General features: G+C 42.8%; 1 protein-coding gene across 1 annotated transcript in view; it reads right to left on the bottom strand.

Moving 5' to 3' along the window:
• Positions 1-27,720, bottom strand: part of DCC (DCC netrin 1 receptor) — a 1,295,383-nt gene that overhangs the window by 210,244 nt on the left and 1,057,419 nt on the right. The window lies entirely within an intron of this gene.

The following is a 27,720-nucleotide window of genomic DNA, read 5'->3' as shown; positions in this document are numbered from 1 at the left end:
TACAAATTTAAATGTCTATATGGTTGTTTCATAAAAACTCCAAAAGGAAAAAGACAGGTAGATAGGATCAATAGATAAACATGCATACGCACTCCTTGCAACTACTCTATAATTTTGTAGTCTACCTTAGATAGTTGCAAAGGTCCCTAACATATAGGGCCCTGTTTACAAAACTGCACTAGCGTTTTCAGCGTGCGCTAACTGTGTAGATGCTCAAAAGAATATTATGAGTATTTACACGGTTAGCGCCTTTGTAAACAGGGCCCATAGAGTACGTTTGGACTGTAGATTTAGCCTTAATCCTAAATATGGTAAGAATCCAGAGGTAACATCACACATTGGGCCAAATCCTATAAAAGGTGCCATAAAAAATTGAAAAAGCACATGGTTAGTGTGATTCTATAAACTAGGCCTAAAGTTACACGTAGTTTATAGAATATGCTCACTCTCCATTCTTGTGACTAAACTTTAGGTGCATCCATTTAGGCTACCTAAAACCAGGCCTAAATTAGACACATAATAGTGCACATAGTTTTTTGAAATCCCCACAACCAACCCATTCCACGCCCATGGCCATGCCCCCTTTTTGACTGCACACATGAGAATTTACATGCACCATGTTATAGAATACACCTAGAAAGCTGTGCATGTAAATTCTAATTAAAGCCAATTAGTGCTATGAATTGGTTGTTAAGTACCAATTGTTGGCGCTGATTGGCTTGTTAATCAATTAAGTTGTGTGTACAATTTGGCCATGTGGCCAAATTAACACGCACAACTTAAGGCGCCATATATAAAATTTGGGGGATTGTTGTACATGACTACCTCTACAGTACCAGTATATTTGTTTGGGCCAAAAGTTATCCTGGTGCTGTTTGAAAAACTTTTTACTACACTGAGGGGAGAAGTTATCAACATGGGCTACTGTTAAATTGGACAATTTTACCACAAGACAGGTCCCCATTTTATGCAATGAGACCACAGTAGCCCACATTGATAACTTCCTCTCAGTGTAGTAAAAGGTTTTTCAGACAACATCAGGATAATTTTTGGCCCAATATAATATACTAAAGCAACTTTAGGAAAAATGAGCAAAACTGAAAACAGCTCTCTGACTAATGAATGGTGCATAGAGGAACCTGAACAGAAAGGTGTAAATAAATATCTAATAGCAGAGGAAACAGCAATAATCAAGCAAAAATTACTAAAGGAAAATCATCAAACATATAAATGGCAAGAGGCGTACTCACTCGCAAATGTGCAGTAGAGACCCTCTCTGTCCCGCCCCCGTGTCAATATATGATGATGGGGGCGTGACAGAGAGGGAACCTGCGCACCTGCGAGTGAGGGAACCGCCGTCTCCACCGCTCCCCCCCCCAGGGTTGCTGCTACCGCTCCCCCCCACCCACCCACCCGGAGTCACCGCCGCCACCCACCCTCCACCCGGCCCGGGTACCTGGCTTCACTATTCAAACCGCCAGAACGCAGCACACAGCTCATCTGAGCTGCCGTTGGCCTTCCTTCTTCTCTGCCTGTGTCCCGCCCTCGCCGACGTTACGTCACACGAGGGCGGAACACACGCAGAGAAGAAGGAAGGCCGACGGCAGCTCAGATGAGCTGTGTGCTGCGTTCTGGCGGTTTGAATAGTGAAGCCAGGTACCTGGCCCAGGTGGAGGGGTGGCAGAGGGGACTCCGGGGGGGGGGGGGGCGGCGGCGACCTATCCAGGGGGACCTTTCAACCCCCCCTTCCTTTACTAGCCCATTTTTACGGGCTCAACGGCTAGTATCAGTAGAAAACATTACAGGAGTTTAAAATTAATATTAAAAAGTGCTTTAACAGCCAAAACAACTCGACGATTTTTTGAGTTCTAAAGAAGCTGAGAATGTAAACATGAAAGTTTAAGTACTCATATGGACACTGTATGATAGATTGAGAATGTATCCGGAGTATATAACAGTCTGATTATTAATTACTTTTTATGATGATTTGTATCTTGGTTTCATTTAAGTATTACCAATATAGTGGTCAATGTTGTATAATTTTATTTCCATAATTGAGACAAGTAGTTGCCTCAAGAAAATAATTTTGTTTTGATTATTTGAACTAGGTATCCCTGGATGTTGAGTCCACTGCTCTAAATGCTAGACTACCATTCCACTCCAAAGTTATAGAACTGTAAAATTGTAGAATCTTGAAAAATTGGATGTACAAACAAGAAAACTCCTCCATGCCCACAAGATAATTTATATGCATCAGTGTATGCTGAGACTGACTCTTGGCAAGTCACTTAACCCTCCATTGCCCCAGGTACAAATAAGTACCTGTATATAATATGTAAGCCGCATTGAGCCTGCCATGAGTGGGAAAGCGCGAGGTACAAATGTAACAAAAAAACTGTACATTTTTTAAAGAAGGAACAGATCTTATAGATAATAATTATACATAAGGAGCTTTTATTATAGTTCTCCAGGTCTATTTGGCATACTAATTGGCAGGACTAAACAATCCAAGCCACAACACAGCTGGATGATACGCTGTGAACAGATAAGTGCACGGCTGGTAGTGGGCATTAAGAGTACTGCAAACCAAAGAAATATAAAACTGCAATAAAATAGATAAGGATTGGAAAGTGCTTGATTCTAATAGAGTTTTTTGGATATCTCTTCTCTCACACTAAGGGTGTTAGCATTTGGCTGGTTAATCGGAAACCAATGTTTTTTCCTCCGGTTTGAGTTTTTTTACATTGGTTTGTGCTGTTCCTGCCGCATTAACTAAAAACAAAAAATAAGGGCCAATGATAGGAACAAAGCTCCAGTGATAGCGGTGGCGCTCATATGAGAGAAAAAGAGCATGTATTCTTTGCAGAATAGCCAGGCTTGGAAGCGTTGAGGTCCTGGAGTTGATAAATAACATTATTATTGGAGCACACAAGTGGAGAGAGGAGTATTCAAATACCATCTGGTAATATTATATAGTAATTGCATACTAATTGAGAAATTAGCATGTGGCCATTATTGGAAACACACAAAATTGCAGCCATTTTACCGCCACACTAAAAGTGGCCTTAGCATGTGGGAAATCCATGCGCTAAAGATAGTGCATATCACCTTTAGCGCAGCTCAGTAAAAGGGCCCCTATATTTCTTAACATAAAATACAGGCCATACAATTCTAAAAGCTGTGTTTCCTCACTTTCTCATTTGCTTGTAGTGAAAGTCCACTGAAATCCTTGTTTATTTTGTTCTTATAGGGGAGTATAAATAGTTAGGGAGAGGTGAAAAGGAAAAAAAAAAGCATTTATGCTGCATCAGTGCTTTATGTTTCAATATGTTTCAACTCAGTAGGTCTCTGCCAACTGTGCTGAAAAATACTGAAACAAAGCACTGATGCAGCATAAATATGACCCTGATACTAAAATAAGACAAGCAATTCATGTTACAGTGCATATAGAACCTGTTAAAAGACCATCAAAGCCAATGGTCATTGGACCTTCAGATTGTAATGTAAAGGCTCAGAAATGAGGATGCGATAGCAGGTTTATATAGTGTTTTGAGGACTGTGTTCCAATCAACATGGAGAAGGGCTCAAAAGATCAGTATTTTAAGCTTTTCTGTAAGGTCTTAATTTTCTTGGGTACTTGATTTGTAGATTCTGCTAGAATATATCATTTATATCTATAGAATGAACAGGAAAACTAATGGACTAACATCAAAAGCTGCCTCCTCACTTCTCTCTCTCTTTCTTTTCTCCATTGAACCTCTCTCCTCTCCTCCTAGTACCTATGTGTGTGTGTGTGTCTAACTCTCCCCTCCCAATATTTCTCTGAGTCTCTTCATCCCGATACCCTCCCCCTCCATTTACTACTTATGGCTTCCTACAATTCATCCTTCCTTCATTCAGCCTCCCTGACTCTGTCACCTTCTATTTCCCTTCCCAACCTCTGTCTATCATGCACATCTTCTTTAGCACTTCTGTCTCACCTCACCTTGACATAATTTAAGCATCTTTATTCCATGTATTACCATCTCTGGCTTTCTTTTGCTCAAATCCTCCTTTACAGGTTTTCTTAAGTAGGGAGGTGTGGTAGCCGTGCTAGTCCACTCTTAAAGGTTATCAATAGAAATCAAACAAAAAGCTGATCAGAAGTAAACTCCCAACACAGACAGAAAAAAGAAAAGGGCATGTTTCCCTGTAACACATCCAGCTGCAAGCTTTGCCAAAACATTTCAGAAGACCCCACAGTCATTCACAAGGGAAAAATATTCAACATAAAGGACTATTTTACATGCTCATCTTCCAATGTGGTATATATCATTCAGTGTAAATAATGTAACAAAGGATGCTATATTGGATAAACAGGCCAGATGCTTAAGACAAGATTCAATCTGCACAGACATCACATGAAAATAGCCGGTGCCAGTCAAGCCCCCACCCCTGTGGGCCAACACTTTACAAGACCAGAACACTGCACCAGTGATTTCACAGTAAGAATACTGAAAGGTATCACTTTCCACTGCGACTGTCCCTGCTGCCTTTAAACATGCTGTGGTCACACCTCTCCTTAAGAAGCCTTCACTCAACCCTACTTGTCCCTCTAATTACCGACCCATCTCCCTCCTTCCTTTTCTCTCCAAATTACTTGAGCATGCTGTTCACCGCCGCTGCCTTGATTTTCTCTCCTCACATGCTATTCTTGACCCACTACAATCTGGTTTTCGCCCTCTCCACTCAACCGAAACTGCGCTTACTAAAGTCTCCAATGACCTATTACTGGCTAAATCCAGAGGTCAATATTCCATCCTCATTCTTCTTGATCTTTCCGCTGCTTTTGACACTGTCGATCACAGCATACTTCTCGATACCCTGTCCTCACTTGGATTCCAGGGCTCTGTCCTTTCCTGGTTCTCTTCCTACCTCTCCCTCCACACCTTTAGTGTTCACTCTGGTGGATCCTCTTCTACTTCTATCCCTCTGCCTGTCGGCGTACCTCAGGGTTATGTTCTTGGTCCCCTCCTTTTTTCTATCTACACTTCTTCCCTTGGTTCATTAATCTCATCCCATGGCTTTTCCTACCATCTCTATGCTGATGACTTCCAAATCTACCTTTCTACCCAAGATATCTCACCTTGCATCCAAACCAAAGTTTCAGCGTGCTTGTCTGACATTGCTGTCTGGATGTCTCAACGCCACCTGAAATTAAATATGACCAAAACCGAGCTTCTCATTTCCCCCCCCCCCAAACCCACCTCCCCGCTCCCCCTGTTTTCTATTTCTGTTGATGGCTCTCTCATTCTCCCTGTCTCCTCAGCTCGAAACCTTGGGGTCATCTTTGACTCTTCTCTCTCCTTCTCTGCTCATATCCAGCAGATTGCCAAGACCTGTCGTTTCTTTCTTTACAACATCCGTAAAATCCGCCCCTTTCTTTCCGAGCACTCTACCAAAACCCTCATCCACACCCTTGTCACCTCTCGTTTAGACTACTGCAATCTTGCTGGTCTCCCACTTAGTCACCTCTCCCCTCTCCAGTCGGTTCAAAACTCTGCTGCCCGTCTCGTCTTTCGCCAGGGTTGCTTTACTCATAATACCCCTCTCCTCAAGACCCTTCACTGGCTCCCTATCCGTTTTCGCATCCTGTTCAAACTTCTTCTACTAACCTATAAATGTACTCACTCTGCTGCTCCCCAGTATCTCTCCACACTTGTCCTTCCCTACACCCCTTCCCGTGCACTCCGCTCCATGGATAAATCCTTCTTATCTGTTCCCTTCTCCACTACTGCCAACTCCAGACTTCGCGCCTTCTGTCTCGCTGCACCCTACGCCTGGAATAAACTTCCTGAGCCCCTACGTCTTGCCCCATCCTTGGCCACCTTTAAATCTAGACTGAAAGCCCACCTCTTTAACATTGCTTTTGACTCGTAACCACTCGCCTCCACCTACCCTCCTCTCTTCCTTCCCGTTCACATTAATTGATTTGATTTGCTTACTTTATTTATTTTTTGTCTATTAGATTGTAAGCTTTTTGAGCAGGGACTGTCTTTCTTCTATGTTTGTGCAGCGCTGCGTACGCCTTGTAGCGCTATAGAAATGCTAAATAGTAGTAGTAGTAGTAAAACAATATAGGAACGTAAGACCTTTGAAATAAGAATGATTGAATATTTTAACACCCAACAGACAGGACTTAATAAGGATCTGGGTTTTCTAACCCATTATAAACCATAAAGTTGCATTTCTCTGTTTATTTCTCTGTTTATTACCCTCCTCTCACCTACCAACACCCATCCTGTTAGAATATCAATGAAATGCTTTGATGTCCCCATGCATACCCCTACCCTCCCACTCTGTCAGACTGTCAAAGTAATGCTTTGATGTTTCTCTTATATATACTATTTGCTACCACATTTGCTTATTTCCGATCTGACGAAGAAGGACAACCTTCGAAAGCTAATCAAGAAATGTATTATGTCCAATAAAACAGGTTTTCTTAGAACTCCTTTACTAACTTTTTCTCTGCTCTTTCCAATGCCAATGGGGGAAAATTAGGGAGAAAAAAAGGGAGATGTTGACAATGGAGGAAGATGCTAGATGGGGGAGGGAGGGAAGTAAGAAAGGGAAGATACTAGGTATGGGGAAGAATAGGAAGATAGAGAAAATGCTGCACAAAGGGAGAAAATAGGAACGACAAGTGAGATGATTTAATTTGCAGATGACACAAAACTATTCAAGGTTGTTAAAACACATGCAGTCTGTGAAAAATTGCAGGAAGACCTTCAGGCTCATTTTCAAAAGAGATAGGCGTCCAAAAAGTGACATGTCAGCATTTGGAAGTTTATCTCACAGAAACCTCCAAATCAGTATTATCAAAACCTCTTTTTGGACGTCTTTCTCTTAAGTCCATCTGAAGGACATCCAAATCTCAAGGGGCATGCCAGAGGTGTGTTCAAGGCGGGACTTGGATGTTCCTAAAACATGGACGTCTTTCAGCAATGATGGAACAAAACAAAGATGTCCAAGACTAGAACTTAGACATTTTGAGCTATACCTGTTTTTTTTTAATAGTGAATAGCTGCAGTGGGAATTGAGCCCACTTCCCAAGGATCAAAGTCTGCTGCACTAACCACTAGATTACTTCTCTACTCCACACGAGAGGTGCCTCAAATGACCAGATGACCACTGGAGGGACTCAGGGATCACCTCCCCTTACTCCCCAGTGCTCACTATCCCCCTCCCACCCCAAAAAATGTGATTAAAAATATTACTTGCCAGCCTCTATGCCAGCCTCAGATGTTTTACTCAGGTCCATTAGAATAGCATGCAGGTTGCTGGAGTATTCTAGTGGTGGTGTAGTACACTGCAGACAGGTGGACCCAGGCTTCTACCTTCCCCTACTTGTTACACTTGCGGAGGAAACTGTGAGCCCTCCAAAACCCATCAGAAACCCACTGTACCCACATATTAGTGCTCCCTTCACCTGTAAGGGCTATGGCAGTGGTGTACAGTTGGGGGTAGTGGGTTTTTTTTTTGGGGGGGGGGGGGGCTCAGCAGACAAGGTAAGGGAGAAATGGTGAGATGTGTAGTGCAGTGCCCCCAAGGATGCCCTACTGCTTTCCTGGGATGTCACTATTCCACTATTCTATCTGATGCCAAGCTTTCTATTTTTTAAATAACATCTGAATCTTGTGTCTATTGTTTATCAGTTGATTTGGGCTTTGAATTCAGATCTATAGATGAAAAGGAGGTCTCATTACATATATCTAAATATCAGAGTGCTATTTTTCTATACTTCATAGCAAGAGTGTACATTCCCTAATTACCTGTCCCAATGTCGTTGAAGCTTTTACCTCCTCAGTGCATGTAAATGGTTTCATCCCTACAAAAAACGTCCAAATTCAGACTTAGATGTCATATCCAAAAATGCCCCTTGTGCATTTGACTTGCTTAAGGTCACAAGGAGCAGCAGTGGGAACTGAACCCATGTTGCCAGGATCAAAGCCCGCTGCACAAACCATTAAGCCACTCCTCCTCTGTTTTGGACATTTTGCATTTGGACGTTTTTTTTGTTCGAAAATGGACCAAAAAAAGGACATCCAAATCACAAAACGTCCAAATCACAAGATGTCCATAGCATTTTCAAACAGAAAAGATAGAAGTCTATCTTTTTTCGAAAATGACCTTCTTTCCTGTTCAGAATTTGGACGTTTTTGTAAAACGTCCAAATTCTGATTTAGATGTTCTATCGAAAATGCCCCTCTGTAGCTGGACATGAGAAAACCCATTTTACAGTTGTCATGTCTTGCCTGGTTGATGAAACAAAGCTGCAAACTTTTTTTAATGCAAAAAGATGCCCAATAACCTAAAACTGTCCAGAGGTGTAATTGTTCATACACAATGAAAGGGCTGAATGGATGAGTAAGGAACAAAATTGTGGTTGCACTACATATGAAATACATGGCCAGGTGCTACACTTTACAAGAGACCCTCGCTATTGGTTGAGGATACATTTTGTGCACATATAGCAGATGATGTTAAAGATCGGAAGGCAATGTTTTGAGTTGCTGGCACTGCTCTTTGGAATGCCCTGCCTGGGGAACTATGGTTAATACACTCTCACTCAGATTTTAGAGTAACTTTGAAAACCATTTATTTAAACAAATTTATGGGCCAGACTCCTGAGGTTGGGTCTCATTTTGGAGAGGCACGATCCCTTTCCATCAAGTCTAGTACAGCTAACTATCCCCTCATTCCTGTATTGTTTCCAACTATCTCAGCTAGTTTCACGCTGGGGCAATTTCCATCCCTTTGGAAGAAAACCATCATTCTTCCTAGACAGAAAGATATTAATTCCTCAGCAAGGGAAGTTACCATCTACCACCCAGCATCCAATTTGTAACTTCTTGCAAAGGGAGCAGAGTTCTTAGTCTTGATGCACCTAACAGAGCATGTAGAATTATTTCTGCCTTGCATCCTAATCAGATGGGCTTTTGTCCTTTCTATAGTACTGAATCATCGCTTTACTGACCACAGTTCAAGTTGCTTTATCCCAAAACCAGGCAATTCTTCTATTGTCTTTAGACTTATCAGCATTTGACATACTGTGCTCCTACAAAGCTTAGGTCAAATTGGTGTCACTAGAACTGCATGGCATAGGTTTCAATCTTACTTGTCTGGCCATTCTTTTCATATTCTCTGACATGGATGCCTTCTCAGATTCTATTCCAGTGCATTTTGGAGTCCCACAGGGCTCTTTGTTAGCTGCTTTACTATTAAACATTTTTATGGCCACTTTGGTAACCCTCATCTCTGACTTAGGTTTTGTGCCATTTATTTACATTGATGATACGCAAATCTTGATATCTTTTGAACTTTTAGTCCTATCATCTCTCTCTGGTTCCTAAACTTGATCAGATCTTGTGCTGGATACAATCTAATAGGATGAAATTGAACTTAGGGAAAACAAAGGCCATGATATTCTCCCATATTCCAGTCTCTCCTACTCTGAATCAGGCACATCTACTTGATACTGTTATACCAATTTTGGATTCTCTCAAGGTCTTAGGCGTTACCATTGAGGCAGGTCTTATGTTCTTACATCATATTTCTACAGTAATTTCTAAAGGTTTCTACCATCTCCATCAGATTTGTGCCCTTCACCCTTTTCTAGAAGCTGGTGCTGTACAGATTCTCATATATGCTCTAGTACTCTGAACTATCGACTACTGTAATGGTTTATTCATTGGATTATTTCAATGGGAAATTTGCTGAATTAAGTGGTTAATTTAATCACTGGTGAAAGAAAATATAATCATGCTACTCCTTTATTAAGACACGAATATTGGCTTCTATACCTGTGTGCATTCAACTTTAATGTTGGTTCATGTGGTAATTTGTTTTGGTCATTCCCCTATCATATCCCAATACCTGTCACTTTAAGCTCCTTCGTGGACACTCCATTGTTTGGTTCAATGCCTTCTGGTCATTCCAACTGTCCACAGCAAAACATAGAAGAACAGTAGCTCTCGCAATCGCAAAGTCATGTCCAACACAGCAAAAGTGACAAAAAAAAGGTACAACTAGATGATGTCCAACATAAAAGGAGTTTATTAAAGTATTCAAAGACTCAACACGAGTCATGTTTGAGCCACACTGGCCTGCCTCAGGAGTCTTCAATAGGATGTCTCTAAACCTGTGGCTATTCTAACAAACAACAATTATTGCACCTTCTTTTAAGAAGAATTCCTCCCCTCCTATCTTTTTTATTTTGTCTTCTTTTTTGTCCTTTTCCGTGTCCTATACACATGGTAGTTCCTTTCTATTTTCCTCTCTCTGATATTATATTATACTAGAGAAAAAGGCCTGCTTCTGTTAGCAATGAAACGGGCACTATCAAAGGTTCCGTGGCCCCCTCCCTACCTCTTTCCGTCCCTCTGTGTGTCGTCAGGCATTCCTCCCCGTCGAGTTGCACGGCGGCACCTCTCCCCCTCCCTTGGAGTTTGCTTGATTTGACACGCTGTGCTCCTTGTTGTATGACCCCCTCCCCTTCGAGTTCCAGGACCCCCTCCCCCTGCTGACAACCCTCCCGCCGCCAACCCGCCATCGCCTACCTTTGCTGGCGGGGGACCCCAACCCCCGCCAGCTGAGGTTGTCTTCTTCATGCAAAAGGCATCCACCTTCTGTTTATGATGTCCTGCACATTGTACATGCAGGACGTCAGACTCACAGAACAAAGATCAGCTCAGCAAGCCTTCATTCTGTGAGGCTGATGTCCTGCACGTACAATGTGCAAGACGTCAAACAGAAGGAGGAAACCTTTTGAAGGAAGAAGATGACCTCGACTGGCGTGGGTTGGGGTCCCCCGCCAGCAAAGGTAGGCGACGGGGGGGTTGGTGGCGGGAGGGTCATCGGCGGGGGGGGGGGGGGGGGAAGTTGGTGGTGGTGGCGGGTGGCGGTGGGGGAGGGTATCCTGTGAGGGGCGGGGCTGTGGGCGGCTGTATGAGTGATGCTGAGTGAGGTTACGAACACTATAGGGCTTCAGGGTTTTAGGGCTTCAGGGCTTCAGTGGAACGGAGTGAGCTTCAGAACGTTGGAGCTGCGAATTATGTGGGGGGTGGGCGGGGCTGAGGGCAGGGCTATGAGTGGTGCTGAGACCCTACGAACACTACAGGGGGGGCTTCAGGGGCAGGCTTCAGGGCTTCAGTGGCACGGAGTCAGCTTCAGAACGTTGGAGGTGGGAATTATTTATATAGATTGTGAACCACTATCATGGTTCACAATATACCCTTTGTGGTATATCTATCAAATTAAAGAGAAACTTGAAACTTGAGACATGAGGTGAAGAAAATGGCAATGACATTAGCAGTTATTCTTGGTGGATTGACATCAATGCTTCAACTGCTAGATATGTGCATTAATAAGCCTTTCAAGGACTGTTTATGTGGCAAGGATGGATGTGCTCAAGTTAAGCACGATTGACCAAAGGAGGTAATTTGATGAAACTGAATGCAGACTAAGTGACAAATGGATCAAAGATTAATGGAATTCAATTTCATCAGAAACTGAAAAATCTTGGAAATCTTGCCTAAAGTGTGAAATTAGCAATCCTATGGATGGATCAGAGGATGACATAATCTATAACGGTAACAACAACAACATCAATGTAGACAGCCACGATGCAAACGTTTATGCAGATGATATTACAGATGACGCTCCACTGTTTATTAGGTGATTCTATAAATAGCACTGAAAAATCAGCGCTGAAAATAATGCACTAAGTGCTACTCTATGAACATGCAATTTTATAGAACATGCTTAGGGCCAGGTTCTACATATGGTGCCTAGAAAATCCACGCAGAAAACATTTATGCCTAAGTGTATTCTATAAGTGGTGCCTAGATTTAGGTGTGGTATATAGAATATGCTTAGTTGATATCCTAGCACCTAAAACTATATGTCTCCATCTATGCTAACGAAAACATGGTGTAAATTCTAGTGCATAGATTTAGGCGCAGAGGGCCATATTCTATAACAACATGGAAAAAGGTGGGCCATAACCATGCCCCCTTTTGCCTGCATGCATTCAAATTTAGGCACAGTATGTTACAGAATACACTTAGGGGGTTGTGCGCGTAAGTTCAAATTATTGCCAATTAGTGCTCATTATTGCTTGTTAAGTGCTGTTAACAATGCTGATTGGCTTGTTAAGCCAATTAAGTTATTTACGTTGTTACAGAATATGCTTGGATTTCAGCATGGATCTCTTGGCATGAAGAACAGAATCTGGGGGTTAGCCACTAACTTTAGAAGAAAGGATTTTCACCAAGTAAGCCATGGTGTAAATCCTCATGTCTAAATTAGACTCTTATCTCCCTTATTCTATAACAGTGCACATAAATTCTAGCAATGCCCCTGATCCACTCATGACACTTCCATGGCCGCACCCCTTTCAGAACCATGCATGAAATTTACACGGGAATCCAAGTACCTAAAAATGTGTATGTAAATTTCAATTAAGGCCAATCAGTGCTGATAATTGATTATTAGCATTCCATTTTTGGCACTAATTGGCATGTTATTCAATTAAATTGTGATCGCAAATTGGGTGTACGCCTAAATGTCCACATGCAATTTTAAGTGCCATTTCTAGAATTTCAGGATCTGTGTCTACAGAAAAAAAATCTTTATTGAATACAACCCACAATCTCTTTTACTACCAGTATACAGAGAGTCAATCATCCCTGGTGAAGATCAGTTTTGCAATGGAAGCACTATGCTTAGTTTCTCACACTTTTGACTAACTAAAGTTATTAAATTCTATTATATAATGTCATGTGTGAAAAATGAAATACATTTTTGGAAGCAGTCATCTTTGTCTCTCAAACTGCTATCTTTTTTTCGCAGAGTTTAATATAGACAAGTTCATGTACTCCCTAACAAATGCTACTTAGGTTTTGCCATCTGGAACAGGGAGTGGATTGTAAACTGTAGTATGCATTATTCTAGCACAGCCACTACAATTGGCAGAGATGAGGAAAGTAAAGGACATGTCTGCCTAAGGCCATTGAAGAACCAGACAAAAAGTAATGACTTCTTCCATTTTTTCCACAGACACAGAAGAGACCCTGAACATAGCTTACAGTGCCATTTCTATTCTACTGTGTATTTCATTAACTTTTTTTTTTATTGCACCTCAAGGCTTTGCAGTATTGTCAAACTTCACAGCGCGAAAAAAATAGAGCAGAGACACTAAATCGGATTCAAATACATTTCAACTTTGCTTAACTCTGTTCCACATATGTGAGGTCAACATGGTTTATTGTTTCATACTGTGACACATGAGGAATCAAAAACATGTGTCTTCACTTGGTTCATAACTCGAAGGTTATTTGATAATATAAGGTTAGTACAAAGATTTCCCTGTTCCTAGAAAAAGAAAAATAGTTGTGCAATGATAATTTTATAAGATTACATATGGAAAAGAACAGCAGGAAGTTAGGCCTTGCAATTGACAAGAACAGCTTAGCATTGTCCCTTTTTGCACCACTACACGTAGATTAATAAGTACATAAGTATTGCCATACTGGGAAAGACCAAAGGTCCATCGAGCCCAGCATCCTGTTTCCAACAGTGGCCAATCCAGGTCACAGATACCCGGCAAGACCACAAAAATGTACAAAACATTTTATACTGCTTATCCCAGAATAGTGGATTTTCCCCAAGTCCATTTAATAACGGACTATGGACTTTTCCTTTAGGAAGCCGTCCAAACCTTTTTTAAACTTCGCTAAGCTAACCGCCTTTACCACATTCGCTGGCAACAAATTCCAGAGTTTAATTACACGTTGAGAGAAGAAAAATTTTCTCTGATTCGTTTTAAATTTACTACATTGTAGCTTCATCGCATGCCCCCTAGTCCTAGTATTTTTGGAAAGTGTGAACAGACGCTTCACATCTACCCGTTCAAGTCCACTCATTATTTTATAAACCTCTATCATATCTCCTCTCAGCCGCCTTTTCTCCAAGTTGAAGAGTCCTAGCCACTTTAGCCTTTCTGCATAGGGAAGTCGTCCCATCCCCTTTATCATTTTTGTCACCCTTCTCTGCACCTTTTCCAATTCCATTATATCTTTTTTGAGATGTGGCGACCAGAATTGAACACAATATTCGAGGTGTGGTCGCACCATGGAGCAATACAAAGGCATTATAACATCCTCATTTTTGTTTTCCATTCCTTTCCTAATAATACTTAACATTCTATTTGCTTTCTTAGCTGCAGCAGCACACTGAGCAGAAGGTTTCAACGTATCATCGACGACGACACCTAGATCCCTTTCTTGGTCTGTGACTCTTAACGTGGAACCTTGCATGACATAGCTATAATTCGGGTTCCTCTTTCCCACATGCATCACTTTGCACTTGCTCACATTATGTGGATAATGATGAAGAAAAAGCAAATTTGCTAAATAGATACTTCTGTTCTGTTTTCACAGAAGAAAATCCTGGAGAAGGACCGCGATGGACTGCAAAAAGTACAAATGAGATTGAAGTGGATAGAGCACCGTTCACGGAAGAGAGTGTGTATGAACAACTTAAAAAGCTAAAGGTGGACAAAGCCATGGGGCCGGATGGGATCCACCCTAGGATATTGAGGGAGCTCAGAGAGGTTCTGGCGGGTCCTCTTAAAGATTTGTTTAATAAATCCTTGGAGACGGGAGAGGTTCCGAGGGATTGGAGATCGGCGGATGTGGTCCCACTTCACAAAAGTGGTGATAGGGAAGAAGCTGCAAACTACAGGCCGGTAAGCCTCACTTCAGTTATTGGAAAAGTAATGGAAGCGATGCTGAAGGAAAGGATAGTGAATTTCCTGGAAGCCAATAAGTTGCAAGATCCAAGACAGCATGGATTTACCAAAGGGAAATCGTGCCAAACGAACCTCATTGAGTTCTTTGATTGGGTGACAGGAGAACTGAATCAGGGACGAGCTATGGACGTAATCTACTTAGATTTCAGCAAAGCTTTTGACACAGTTCCCCACAGGAGGCTCTTAAATAAACTGGAGGGGCTGAAGATAGGACCCGAAGTGGTGAACTGGATTAGGAACTGGTTGACGGACAGACGCCAGAGGGTGGTGGTGAATGGAATTCGCTCAGAGGAGCGAAAGGTAAGTAGTGGAGTGCCTCAAGGATCGGTGCTGGGGCCGATTCTGTTCAATATATTTGTGAGTGACATTGCCGAAGGGTTAGAAGGTAAAGTTTGCCTATTTGCGGATGATATTAAGATCTGTAACAGAGTAGACACCCCGGAGGGAGTGGAAAACATGAAAAAGGACATACGGAAGCTAGAAGAATGGTCTAAGGTTTGGCAATTAAAATTCAATGCGAAGAAATGCAAAGTGATGCACTTAGGAAGTAGAAATCCAAGGGAGACGTATGTGTTAGGTGGGGAGAGTCTGATAGGTACGGGCGGAGAGAGGGATCTTGGGGTGATAGTATCTGAGGATTTGAAGGCGACGAAACAGTGTGACAAGGCGGTGGCAGTAGCTAGAAGGTTGTTAGGCTGTATAAAGAGAGGTGTGACTAGCAGAAGAAAGGGGGTGTTAATGCCCCTGTATAAGTCGATGGTGAGACCCCACCTGGAGTATTGTGTTCAGTTTTGGAGGCCGTATCTTGTTAAGGATGTAAAAAGAATTGAAGCGGTGCAAAGAAAAGCTACGAGAATGGTATGGGATTTGCGTTACAAGACGTATGAGGAGAGACTTGCTGAACTAAACATGTATACTCTGGAGGAAAGGAGAAACAGGGGTGATATGATACAGACGTTCAAATATTTGAAAGGTATTAATCCGCAAACGAATCTTTTCCGGAGATGGGAAGGTGGTAGAACGAGAGGACATGAAATGAGATTGAAGGGGGGCAGACTCAAGAAAAATGTCAGGAAGTATTTTTTCACGGAGAGAGTAGTGGATGCTTGGAATGCCCTCCCGCGGGAGGTGGTGGAAATGAAAACGGTAACGGAATTCAAACATGCGTGGGATAAGCATAAAGGAATCCTGTGCCGAAGGAATGGATCCTCAGGAGCTTAGTCAAGATCGGGAGGCGGGGCTGGAGGTTGGGAGGCGGGGATAGGGCTGGGCAGACTTATACGGTCTGTGCCAGAGCCGGTGGTGGGAAGCGGGACTGGTGGTTGGGAGGCGGGGATAGTGCTGGACAGACTTGTACGGTCTGTGCCAGAGCCGGGGTTGGGAGGCAGGACAGACTTGTACGGTCTGTGCCAGAGCCGGGGTTGGGAGGCAGGGCTGGGGAGGTGAGTATAGTGCTGGGCAGACTTATACGGTCTGTACCTGTGCCAGAGCCGGTGGGTGGGAGGTGGGGCTGGTGGTTGGGAGGCGGGGATAGTGCGGGGCAGACTTATACGGTCTGTGCCCTGAAGAGCATAGGTACAAATCAAAGTAGGGTATACACAATAAGCAGCAAATATGAGTTATCTTGTTGGGCAGACTGGATGGACCGTGCAGGTCTTTTTCTGCCGTCATCTACTATGTTACTATGTTACTATGTCATCTGCCATTTAACGCCCAGTCTCCCAGTCTCGTAAGGTCTGCTTGCAATTTTTCATAATCCTCCCGTGATTTAACGACTTTGAATAACTGATTGTTGACAGTAAGTTTGCATGAGCTAGTTTTACTTTTGGAAGTTTTGATTGTGACCGCTTCAGAATTTGATGTTTTGTATGAATTGTTCTTTTTTCAGATGGTTTGATTGTGACCCTGTTCAGATTTTGAATAGTTTTGTATGATTTGCTCTTATTTCAGATATTCTGATTATGATCTGCCTAGAATTTAGATACGTAAGTGTAATCCCCTGGAATATCAAGGTTAGAGTGCAGTGTGGGTGAGTCCCTCAGGGGATTACTAAATGTGTTTGGCTCCTAACCAGGTGCTGGGATGAATAAGGGGAGTGGTTTAAATGACAAAATTGAGTGTATTGATATGAGCAGGATATATTCATGCTATAATGATTGACAGGGGATGTTACTGGGGAAAGGGAGGAGTAAGAGGCTGCTGCAATGAGGTAAACTCTGCAGGTGAAGCCAGAGGTTGTGATCAGGAGGGCTCTGAGGAGGAGGAGGAGGAGGAGTAAGAGAGAGAGAGAGAGAGAGAGAGAGAGAGAGAGAGAGAGAGAGAGAGAGAGAGAGAGGGCCCCCCATGAGCAGAGATTGCACCTCTGAGCAGAACAGGGAAAGAGTTGTTTAAGCCTGGAAGTGGGTGAAAAAAAAACTGTTTCTCTAGGGAGAGAGGGGGGGTGTACAGGGAGGTCCAGTCCTTCACACAGTCCACCAGCTGGGATAAATCCCAGTGGGACACTTGTCTGACCAGGGAGCAAGCAAGTCACAACCCTGAGATGTCTAGCTGGGTAGGATGGGTATAGAAGATTAAGGAGATACAGGAAATTGTTCAGCTGATTAGCACCCCAGGAACTCCCTGAGGAAGAGAAGAGTGATAATTATTATAATTGACTTGGGTGGTGACTGTTCTTGTTGAAGTTTTGGTGGTAAAGGTTTAAGAGTTTATATAACCAACCACTGGAGTGATAGTGAATTGTTTTTAGGACTATGTCAAGTGAACCAGGTTGTACTGTTCTGGGTAAGGTATACTGTAGTTTAAACAGTCAGCATAACCCATCCCCAAGTAGAAACTTTACCAGTAGACTCTCTGTTCTTAAGCAAATCTTCTTTATTATAGTACTCAGAATAAACAAAGAAAATCCAATTTACAGTTCAGTTACTTGTAAAAGAATTGTTGCTTCTGCCCATAACTAGTCACCTCAGAGGCAAGAAGATAGCCTGAACCTCAGCCCAGCTGAGAGGAAAAGCTGTAAAACTCAAAGGAAAATAAGGGGAAGAACTCAAAGAAAATAAATGGAGAATGACTTGGGGAAACGTCTTGGGAAATCCTTGAGGAGAGCCTTGGTGAAATGGTGAAAAGTCTTGATGGAATTACAGTAGATTAAGGAGGGATCAATACATAGAACTGCTGCTGCTCATAAGGCATTCTAGGAAAACAGGGCTCTCTCACATCCCACAGGGTCAGAGACTGGGCTCTATCACAGCCCAAGGAGGCAGTGACTGGGCTCTCTCACAATCCACAGAGGCAGCGACTGGGCTCTCCCACAGCCCATAAAGGCAGTGATAGGCTCTCTCACAGCCCACAAAGGAAGAGAGGGAAGGCTAGCCCTAGCTCAGAGCTGACAGCCAATAGGGAAAGCTCACAAGGAGTCAATCACAGGAACTGCAAACTATAGGAAAAGCAGTCCTAATACACAGTGCTATTGATTATACAAACATAGTAGATGACGGCAGAAAAAGACCTGCACGGTCCATCCAGTCTGCCAACAAGATAAACTCACATGTGCTACTTTTTGTGTATACCTTACCTTGATTTGTACCTGTCCTTTTCAGGGCACAGACCGTATAAGTCTGCCCAGCACTATCCCCGCCTCCGAACCACCAGTCCTGCCTTCCACCACCGGCTCTGGCACAGACCGTATAAGTCTGCCCAGCACCATCCCCGCCTCCAGCTCTGCCACCCAATCTCGGCTAATTAATAAAGAATGCAATTAAATACAATAATACTCATATTAAATATACATTACAATATATACTGCCTCCATGAATATGGGGGCAGACATCCCCACACACACCTGGTATCAAACTATAAACATTATCAGCATACAGAAGTCAATGATTGACAGGGGATGTTACTGGAGAAGGGGAGGAGTAAGAGGCTGCTGCAATAAGTTAAACTCTGCAGGTGAAGCCAGAGGTTGTGATTAGGAGGGCTCCAAGGAGGGGGGAGAGAGAGAGAGAGAGAAAGAGAGAGTTTGTCTCCAAATCACTGTTGCTTTGGTGACTTCTCTCTTGTAGTCTAGCGGGAGTTGAAATTGTGAGACAGACAACAAAAACATCCCAGGTGGTGCCAAGTTGTCACTGATGATCTGTAGTTCTACATTTTTGATGACACTCTGGTGGCCAGTGTCTGATCTTTCATCAGCTGGTTGATGAAGTGACGATGCAACCTCTTTATGAGAGGCAATATTTAGTGCTGCAGGGATGTAGGTGAATGAGATATGCAGTTGTTGAAGAGTCTTTAGAGAATCTTCCCACTTCTCCCATTCTTGTCACATTTCTGGTGGTAATGGAACATCCCACTTATCAGTACTTTGGAAAAGTTCTCTCAATAGGGATCTTCCTTGAATGGTGACTGGAACCACAAACCCCAGTAGATCATACAGACAATTTACTGTAGACAAGATACCTCTGCATGTATATGGCTTCTCTTGGGTGGAGACTTGAAAGATGAAAATGTCTTTCTTTAGATCCCAATGTAATCCGAGGCTTCTCTGAAGTGGATGGGTATCTATTCTTAGATCTAGATCTTTTAAATCTATGGAATGATCCTCTGCAGGAAATGCTTTCATTACTTCTGAAGTATTGGAGGCGATTTTATGACGTCTCAGATTGGCCTCTGCCAGCATTGCTTGTGCTCTCTTTAGTAAGTCGAAGGCTTCTCTTTTGGTAGGTAAGGACTTTAAACCATCATCTACATAAGAGTCTCTCTCAATAAAGTGTCTGGCATCTGTGCCATATTCTCTTTCTCCCTCTTGGGCTGTCCTTCTAAGCCCATAGGTTGCTACTGCAGGTGATCAACTATTATCAAAGACATGAACTCTCATTCTGTTTCTATGATTTCCTGGTTGATGTCATTGTCACAGTATCACAGGAATCTCAAGTAGTTTCTGCAGTCTGGGTGTACAACAAAGCAATAGAACATCTGCTGAATATCTGCTGTTATGACGATAGGGTCCTTTCTGAAGTGGATCAAGACTCCTATTAGATTTTTGATCATGTCAGGCCCAGAAAGTAGCACATTGTTTAGTAAGATTCCTTGAAATTCAGCACTATAATCGAACACAATCCTGATCTGGCCTGGTTTCTGTAGATGATGTACTCCAAAGGTAGGCAAGTACCAGCATTCTTCCTTGTCTTTTAATGGTGGAGCTGGCTATGCATGGCCATTATCCAGCATGTTTTGCATGAATGTTGTAAAGTGTTGTTTTCTCTCTGGTTTCTTTCTCAGAGTGGTTCACAATAAAGTGAGATGATCGTGTTCTAGGTATCAAGAATGGTGGTGGAGCCACCCAGCTGTTGGACTCATCCATGTGGAATTCCTTTTCTATAATGTTCAAGAACTCTTTGTCATCTACTGAAAGAGTTGGTTTGTCGTCATCCTTGGTAACTTGGAACACTGAGCTCCCCAGATGTTCTCCTAAATCTGGTGGAGAGGTGTCCTGACAGATAATTGAGCCGGGGTCTGGTTCTTCTCAACTGTAAACCTCCTTCACTTGCAGATGTTTATGACAAGGGTTGAACAAGGTGGTGCACCAATTTTCCAAGATGCATGCCTTGCAGACATCCACACTAGGTCTCCTCAGTCTGTTAAGGCAGACATCACCTACTATCACCCATCCCAGGGTAAGTTGGTAGGCATACAGGGCATTAAGTGGACCTGCATGTGACCCTAGATCAATGTTGGTGCCTTTCTTCCTAACAAGAGTAAGATCTTGGCATCAGTGCCATAGCGAGGGCGGCTGACACCCGGGGCGGGTCGCCGCTGTGCACCCCCCCTGGGTGCAGCACGGCGCACCCCCCCTCGGCGCGTGCACCCTCCCCCCTCTGGCGCATCCCCCCCCCGGAGCGCATTCTTACATGCATTGAGAAGCAAGGAGCGGGCGGGCCGATCCGCCCCCGAGTGCACGTCACTGGGAGGCGTGTCGGCTCCGCTGGTTCCCTGCTCTCTCTGCCCCGGAACAGGAAGTAACCTATTCCGGGGCAGAGAGAGCAGGGAACCAGCGGAGCCGACACCCCCCAGCGGCGTGCACCCGGGGCGGACCGCCCCACCGCTCCCCCCTTCCTACGCCAATGCTTGACATTTGGGTCCAAAGGCTGCAGATAGTCAGCTATAGATTGCAGGTGATGATGGTGTTGCGTGACCACTGGTGTGGGAATTTCTTCTTGGCTGTCAGGTATCTGATTACATTCAATAAGAGTCGGTAGATGGGTCTTGTTGCTACCATCCATCGCTTGTATCACTTATCAATTTACTCTTCTCCCAGTCCTCTTTGTCATTCCTGTACAGGTCTTGAGGTTGTAGGGATAATGAGCTTCTTGGATGTCAACTAGATCAAAGAACTCCATCCTTGCCAGGGACTGGTTATTCTGTTCATAGATGATGTCATCATGGATGATCTTTATTGCCTTTTCTGCTTGCTCTTTTGGATATACCTTAGCAACACATAACTTGGTGCATGACCGTCCACTGCGATCTTCTCCACACTTGTGTACAGTTTGGAGTAAAGTTTGGTGGAGACGCTTGCTCTACCTCCTACTCCCCACCATTGCTTGACTCTGAGTCTGAGGTTCCTGTATATGTATGCTTACTCTTGTCAGGGTGTAATGCACTGACATGCTGGTCACTATTGCACTCCGTAGACTTGATGGCTGCTTTATAGTCTTTAGCCATGTGCTTAGATAAGGAGCAATATTTGTAGCAGATTCTGTACTTTTTCAACAGATCTTTACGTTCTTTTACGAGTTTCTCCCTAAACTCTCTACATTTAATAAGGGATTGAGGTTTCTTTTATATAGGACACTGTCTGTCTAGATCCTCCACTTTCTCTGTAGTAGAAGGTTGATCAGGTGGTGGGATTGCTGTGGGTGACACGTCCATCATATATACATCTATAGGCTTCTTGGTGTCGCTGTACTTCCTGTCTGGCCTTTCACTCAGGAAGTAACCTGTCTTGATGGCATCAGGTACATCAAACATGATGCTGGGGTCATTTCTCCTCTTTGCCAAATCTTGGATAAACTTCACAAAGACTGTGACGGGAGGAAACAGCTCGGTGGTCCTCTTTATACTTGGAACCTACTGATGACCATTTTTCTCTTATGTCATATGTCAGCTTGGATATAATCTCATTTATGCCCCAAGCTGTATTCTTGGATATAATCTCATTTATGCCCCAGGCTGTATCCAAGTAGTACAGGTCAGGAAGGTTGGGATCAGCATTGAGTGCTTCGAATTCCTGGAGGAGTTCTCCCAATTCTTGCAACTTGTTATTATCTCTATTTTTCACCTTTGGGTAACTTCTTATTCTTTTCATCAGTGCCTGTTGGATTGCACCTGGGCTACAATAATGCTGGTAAAGTCTCTCCCACATCTCCCTCAAATCTCTTGAGGGATCATGCAAATATTCATCCAGTAAGCTCTTTACACAATTGGCTGAGTCAGTTCCTAACCACTTTATCATCAGGTTCATCTCTTGCGTGGCAGTGAGCGGAACTGGAAAAAGCCACATGTACACCATCTTTTTGCAAGCCATGTATGTTGCTAAATCTTCTCTTTCTGAAGTTTCTAGCACACTGGCAGCAGATACCTGTGGCTGGCTGTGCAAAGGGGTTGGTCTGAAGTCAGACGTGAAGTATGGCTGGTCAGGTGGCTCTTGCTTAATCACAAGGTTGTTTTGCTGGGTGTAATTGCTTAACTTTTGCCTGACCCGAGTTCCTGGGCAGCACCAGAGTCTCTGGTTGAAATGAAGTATTTCCCTTGGTGTGCTTTCTTAGAGCTAGAGCCAGTGCTAGTGCATCCGTTTGTGTGCAAGCATGTGGATCACACTGGTGGCGGTTCACCTCTGTGGCAAGCTTTACTTTAGGCTTGCTTCTTTCAGGCAAGTGAGACTCTGGTGTGGAGGAACATGCTTACTCAGAATCTGATGACTCTTCCGAGTCAGACTGTGACTGTGCACTTTCATGAGCCAGGGTTTGAGTCTTCACATATTCTGCTGTTCGCTGGGCAGAATCGTTGTCAAAAATGTGACTGAGCTAACCCTCCCCGCCATCCTGCCACGTGGCTTCTTCAAGTGCTTTTACTTGGGCTTTGAAGATAGCTGCTTCTTTCTACTTCTGGAGCAGCTCTAAGTCTAACTCCGCCTCCATGCATTTAGAGGTGGCAGCAGCAGCCTTAGCAGTGGCATCAGCAACAGTGGCAGCATCAGCCTTGGCATATGGGGGCAGAACACAAGTGGTGGCTTGAAACCCCATGGCCTACTGGGATTTGGCCTGCCCTGGCCTCTGCCCAGCTCAGAGAGAGACTTTATTTTTGTATGCCTTGGTCTATGTGCTGACCCGGAGAGCTTAGCTGGCATCCTGGATTGTGAGAGTGGGACCAAGTTTACATAAGATATAAATTTTAGTACCATAAAATGTTGCTCTTGAAAGGACAGTGTGAATCAAGGGCTCTACACATCCATATGCAAAGTGTAATTTTAAAACAACTTGCTCTAAAGATGTTCTACATGACTTATGAATCACAATCCATGATTATGATGCCAGAGAAGGCTTGGAAGCATTTGTTTTGAAATATAAGAGGCGTTTGTTCTGTCAGTAAAAGATGTCAATCCTAGCATCACAATAAAAGAGCAATTTGAATTTAACATTGCAATCAACACCACAAATCATATATTATGGCTCTAAGGTTGCAGACAGATTCACAAATTAGTCAACCCATCTTTAATATGCTGCATGATATTCTGTGAACAATTATGTACAGAAAGAAGTAATAATTTTTTAAAGGTCTTGTCTCTGCCACTTTTAGGGACAAGAATAGATCACACACAAGAAAACCCAGGATGACCTGTGAGTTAAAAAAAACATAAGCATTCATTTTGGAAAAAAATAGTAGAAATTTGCCATAGATCTCAAGCAGTTGGTGGATTCTACACAGCTAAAAGCTTTTTATGTGTTCTAAATTTCAAAAAAAGTAAATTTCTACTTTATTATTCCTTTGTAGGTCTCCTTTCCATCAGGAATATCACACACATCTGGAAAGAGAGAGAGAAATCAACGATGAGCATGCTCCACATGTAATGAAGCACCTCTAAGTATCGCCTTGTTGGATTTATAGACCACCTCACTAGTTGCAGTTGTTGAATAAAAGAATACTTGAAGATCCTTCATTCTGTCAAGTACAGCGTGTTTCCCAAACCAGAATTTTCTTAGTACTAGGACCTGAGTTATGGAAATCTTTGCTGCAGGAGTTGAGAGGAATTGCATCACGGTAATTGCTTTGTGTTTAAAGCTTATTTATCCTGTTGCATTGAGTACATTTATTGTTGAAAAACTGTTTAAAGAATTAAGGTATTCCTAATTGACATTATTTTGTGATTTTGTTTTAAAGATGTACCAGTAGTTCTCCTGAACTGGGCGATTTGTTTTTTCTTTAATCCTTGATTAGTTATGTTTTATTTCTTTGTAATTCCATTTACTTATTCTTTGTTGGATTGTTGTACATTATGATTTAATTTTAAAAAAAAGCTAATTTATTAAAGCAAGCTTTTCTCGAATGAGGCAAGGGCAGCACTCTATTTTCTGAATTGTATGTTAATTTATTCTGAGTTGTGTGTGTATTAAAGTTTTATGATGTTTTTATTCTGAATATTTTAAGATAATGCAGGCTATAGGGAGGGCTATAGGGAGGAATTTCTCCAAGGTGGTGGTGGTGGGGGGGGGGGGGGGGCAAAGCAATTTTTGCATTACTCAACGGAGTGTTTTGGATGAGTCATGTTTTTTTGTTCCAATCTCTTTATCTTTAACAATTTGCAAACACCACCACAAACAAACATTGGCAAGAGAGGTGCAGAGTCCAGAACACATCCAATATAGACCAATAATTACTGCAGTCACAACTTGTAACTCTGTGACTCCTTCATATTTATGGAAAAGAGAAACAGTGTAAGAAAGAGGTAGTTCTATACATTTTAAAATATGAAAGGAGTGAGGAAATGGGGCTGAATGCCATGGGGAATATTTTTAAAGATGGAAGGAAGGGGTTCCAGAAGTTCACAGTGGTATTTTTGTACTCCATAGTAGCCTCAAAGTGAGTTACATTCAGGTATGTTATATGCTGCTGAGGCTCTGCTTCTATGGTCAACTTTTTTCAGTTGGGACACACCAGATAGACAATGCTCGTATGTATGACACAATGCAGTTCTTTTGAATTAAATGTACACATTATTTGCATCCACAAAAATCTAACCCTCCCCCTCCCCACCCAACAGGTGCACTTCTCAATGGAAGTCAGCTACAACAAAATATTCTGATCCTAATGTCATCTGAGCAATAGCAAAATAAATCTCTTCATTACCACATTGTGAAATATTAACAAAACTTGAAAAAATTCCTAACTCAACATACATGTAGGAAAGCTACCATACAACAGTAGCACTAATTCTTATGATTCAAACAACAAGAACATAGGCAGCACTACAAATATTACATGGGCCCTAAAACACCAACACACCCACTACAGGTAAAACAGAACAAGTGGGATTGCTACAGATCTCTATACAGAAACTATATGCAAACAGAACACCACACTTCTGTCACATGCAAAAAACCATATAGATTCTCAAATATAGAATAAGAGATCACAAATTAGAAATATAAATATGAAAACAAAAATTGAATTAGGAGCCCCAAGAAGTCAAACTCAACTAATATTGCAATGCTTTAGAAATAAAAATAGAAATACATTTCCTCTTCTACTGAACATAGTGCAAATATATCTGCAATGTATATTTCCCAAACTAGCATATTCCAGTTAATAAATTCAAAATAAACACTTTTTTCTAAGGAGCTCTTCTGCTGAAGTTTAGAGCCCGTAGGTATAATAGGACATACAACATTTAGTATGCACTAATATGCATTAGTGTGCACTAAGCTTTAGTAAAAGGGCCCCTAAATTTGTTGTAAGGACACTTTTTTCAATCATGGTGATCCCAGTTTTTCTTTTCTGCTTTCCTGTCTGTCTTCTGCTTCCTCTCCTTCCGGGACTGTTGTCCATTTGTCATTTCTCCTCTCTCTGCCTGTATTATTCCATTCCTTCACTACATCTGTCTCTGACATATTAGTATTTCTATTTTACCTCTTTTCTGCTTCTCTGTCCACTCAAATTTCACCCTATTTTCACCTAAGTTTCAATCCCTAGTTCTCTAATTCCCCATTTCACTCATTCCCCATATTCCTATTCCTGCTAATTTTCATTTACTTCTCATTACCACATTTCTATGTACTAAATATCCTCCTCTCACTTATCACCTTAACAATGCCCCCCATGACCTCTTCCACATAGTTCCCTCATAACCAGCATCTCCCTTCCTCCACCCTTGCAGCACAGTATTTTCTCCTTGTAGCCTGACATCTGATTGCCCCTTCCTCTCCCCCCAGTGTCTCCCCGCCACATCTCTCCTCCCTCCTGCCCCTTTCCCCCATAGCCAAGCATCTCTCTCTCTCTCTCCATCTGTTTATTGCTGTTCTCCCTCCCCATTGTCTAGCATTTCTCTCTCCCTCCATCTGGTTGTCTAGAATCTCTCTTTTCTTCCCTCTCTCCTGCCTAATCTAACATCCCTTCCTCTCTTCTATTCCTCCCTACCCATGTAGCCCAACATCTTTCCCTCTCTCTTTCTTCCCTATCTCCCTCCAATTGTCCAGTATCTCTCCCTCTTCTTTCCCATTGTCTAACATATTTTTCTCCCTCCCCTCTACCCCAGGTCCAACTTCCCCCTCTCTTCTCGCATAAGTACATAAGTATTGCCTTCCCTCCTATTATCCAATCTCTCTCTCTCTCTGTCTCTCTCTCTCTGTCTCTCTCCTCTCTCTCTCTCCCCCTCCCTACCTTCCACCCCTGGATCCCACTTCTATCCCTCCCTCCCATTCACCTCAGGATTCATTATCTCTTTATCTTTCTTCCCTCCCCTCTACCTCCCTGAGTCCAACATATCTCTACCCCCCCCCCCCCCATTGTCCAGCATCTCTCCTCCCTTGTGTATAGCCCATTTCTCCCTCCACTCCCCTCCAGTACTCATCATCCATATGTGGTTTGGCTTCTCCACCTCTCTCACACACTCTTCACCCAACCATATCTACCTTAAAACTTGTCAGCAGTGATTGACATATATTGCCTGCAGCCTGTTCTGGACCCTTCATTCTGACCTGTTCTACCCCTTCAAAAATCAGAGAAGGGCAGGACCTGTCAGAGGAAAGGCTATTCTATTTTGTTTATTGTTCTTATATACCACTTCTACCCTAAGAAAGTTCCTGATGTGGTTTATATGACCAATAAGAATTACATATGAAAAACTAATCTAAAGTTCCAGAAAAAACAATGTGACTAATGAAAAATTAAGCATCCCTCAAACAAAGAGAAAGAGTCAATATTCCTGATGACATCAGGCAGAATGTTCCATGTCAATGCCACCATACAAGAAAAAGTTTGTTCAAGTATCTTTTTAAAACAAATTGCTTTTAAGATGGTGACCTGAAGTTCATATGCCCAGTGGCCCAGCTGCCCTCTGAAGTTTTGTCTTTTTTATGTAAATCCCCTCTCTGCAATTGACTTTCCTTAACTGAGAGGAAGGGAACAACCGGCGGTCAGCCGATGATGACCAGCATTTTGTCCCCTGAGCAGCAAGTGCAGGACTGCTGCGCGTTGAACTGCCCACAGATGAAAGGGTTGGCGAGTCCTTTGATTAGTGCCGGCAAAGGAGTGTCGACGCTCTTGGACCTAGAAAAACAACTCCATCACTCCCGAATTATTCAACTACCATGTCCAAAGGA

The sequence above is a fragment of the Microcaecilia unicolor genome, chromosome 2 (assembly GCF_901765095.1).
Source record: "Microcaecilia unicolor chromosome 2, aMicUni1.1, whole genome shotgun sequence".
Classification (NCBI taxonomy): Eukaryota; Metazoa; Chordata; class Amphibia; order Gymnophiona; family Siphonopidae; genus Microcaecilia; species Microcaecilia unicolor.
This window is presented reverse-complemented; position numbering and strand designations above follow the sequence as displayed.